Source organism: Echinops telfairi, unplaced genomic scaffold, assembly GCF_000313985.2.
Source record: "Echinops telfairi isolate 266 unplaced genomic scaffold, ASM31398v2 ScPeMD7_5;HRSCAF=22, whole genome shotgun sequence".
In the NCBI taxonomy this organism is placed as follows: domain Eukaryota; kingdom Metazoa; phylum Chordata; class Mammalia; order Afrosoricida; family Tenrecidae; genus Echinops; species Echinops telfairi.
Window position 1 is genome coordinate 31836375 of NW_022103901.1, and position 2654 is coordinate 31839028.

The following is a 2654-nucleotide window of genomic DNA, read 5'->3' on the forward strand; positions in this document are numbered from 1 at the left end:
CTTTGTTGCTTCTGAGCTAGATGGCTGCTTGTTTATCGTCAAGCCTTTAAGACTCCAGATGCTATATCTTTTGAGAGCTGGGCACCATCAGCTTTCCTCACCACACTTGTTTATGCACACATTTGTCTTCAGTGATCATATGGGGAAGGTGGACATGCACTGACATAATTTCTTGTTCTTTGATGTTTGATACCTGACCTCTTCTACACCTCCTGGTCACACAGGCTGGTGTGCTTTTTCTATGTGGGCTTTGATGCTTCTGAGCTAGATGACTTCTTGTTTACCTGCAAGCCTTTAAGACCCCAGATGGTATATCTTTTGATAGCCAGGCACTATCAACTTTCTTCACCACATTTGCTTATGCACACATTTGTCTTTAGCAATCGTGTTGGGAAGGTGTGCATCATGGAATGCCAATTTAATAGAACAAAGTGTTCTTGCATTGAGTAAGTACTTGAGTGGAGGCTCAATTGGACTCGAATTTCTGATAAGATTTTCTTATCCCTCTTGTAGGAGTGTCCGTTGATTTGGGGGGACCTTAGTTTGATGCTGCGTGGCAGCAACTGAATGGTCTTCTCCCTCGGCCCTCACAAACTGACCTCAGCTGAGGTGATGTCGTCTCTTTTGAAAAAGTTTTCAAGATGTACATATAAAAGGGGTGATATATGGCTCATGGGTGATAGGCAGACTTTCTACTTTGTTGCTGGAGAGACCGGGTTTGCAGAGTGCATGCTCTGAGAGCAGAAGCCTACCTTCTTCTTGGGGTTTCTCCTTACAGCAGTGGACGCATACAATATTTGTCCTTTTGTAATTGACTAACTTCAGGTGCATCCCTCATGAGGTGTTTTGTGGTTTCATGTTGTTTTGTTTGTTTATTTTAGGGATGCATCACATTTCACTGTGTGTATGTACCTGAGTTTCTTTATCTGTCCTTCTACTGATGGTTATTTGGTGGTTTCCAGGTTCTTTCTATTGTGAACTGTATTGTAATGAACATGGGAGGGCATACGTCTATTTGTGTGCTGTCTCATTTATTTATTACCCCCACATTTGAGGCCCTCTTGTGTTTTTTAAAAAATCTAGTGTACAATAACTTTTTTGTTTGTTTATTTTCTTTGTGGTAAATTTTATATAGCTAAAGATTAAAAAATGTCACTGTTTTCAAGTGTATCATTCACTGACATGAAAAACATTTACCCTGTTGTAAGAGCTCTAAGTCTGATAATGAACATTCAAATCGCTTTTTTTCTGTATGTTAACAGAGTTTACTTTTTTGTTTTGATATTGGGTTATAGTGGGTATAGAGACTTATATTTGTAAATCTCAATGCCATTATCCATTAAGAATTGTACCTTCTGGCAAGGAAATACTCTTTGTTCTTTTTTGCCTCCTAAAGTCTATATTGGTCAATATTAATGTCACCAGTTCTGTTTTCTTTTGACTGTGGAGACTGCTAAGGCTCATTCCCTCAGACCCTCTGAAACTGTTAGCGTGGATGCAGAGTTCTTTCCTCAGTGTCACAGTATGTATCCTTTTTGGAAAGGGTCTAGTAGGTGAGACAACATCTGATTCTGATGGTGCACTCAGCAAAAATAGTCTTCAATGGATACCTCGATTTCCCATTCACTGCTTTAAAAAAAATCAAACAAATGAAATATTGTGACTGTGCTATTTCCCACAGGGTTGTAGTGCCCCCGTGGGTTTCTGAAGCCGACCTTCTGGCTAACCGTCATGTAAGACATATAAAGGATTTGGGCTTTCCCTGTCATCCATATCTTTCTTCACACCAGTGTCCACAATTTAAGCTCTGATACCACTCCCTCCTTCTTCCAAGTGGATTTAGTTGATGCCTCACTTAGATGGCTGCTTGTTTTAAGACAAGCCTTTAAGACCCCAGATGTGATTCTTTTTGTCCTGTAGATGCAATCCCATTTGGAAACTGGCTTTTCTTTGTTAATGGGCTAGATCAGTGTAGGGTATGTTTTAAACCTGTTTTGAGATATATAAAGAGCAGACGAGGCACAGAAAAACAAACACAAACATGTAGGAAGATATATGCCATGTGTAGATTGTAAGAAGTCAAGGAGAGACAAGCCAGTCAGAGTGCAGTGTAGCAACGATGAAGCATACGACTTTCCTCTAGTTCTTAAATGTTTCCTCCACACCCCTACCCAACTATCATGATCTCAATCCTACCTTACAAATCTGGCTAGATCAGAGGATGCACACTGATACAGATAGGAACTGGAAACACAGGGAATCCAGGACACATGATCCCTTCAGGATCAATGGTGAGAGTGGCGATACCAGGAGGGTGGAGGGAAGGTGGGGTAGAAAAGGGGAACTGATTATAAGGATCTACATATAACCTCCTCCGTGGGAGATGGACAACAGAAAAGAGGGTGTAGGAGATGTCGGACAGTGTAAGATATGACAAAGTAATACTAATTCATAAATCATCAAGGGTTCATGAGGGAGGAGGAAACAGGTAGGCAGGGGAAAATGAGGAGTTGATATCAAGGGCTCCAGGTGAAAGCAAATGTTTTGGCAAAGATGATGGCAACAAATGTACAAATGTGCTTGAAATACAATGTATGTATGTATGGATTGTGATAGGAGTTGTACGAGCTCCCCAAAAACGATTGAAAAAAAAA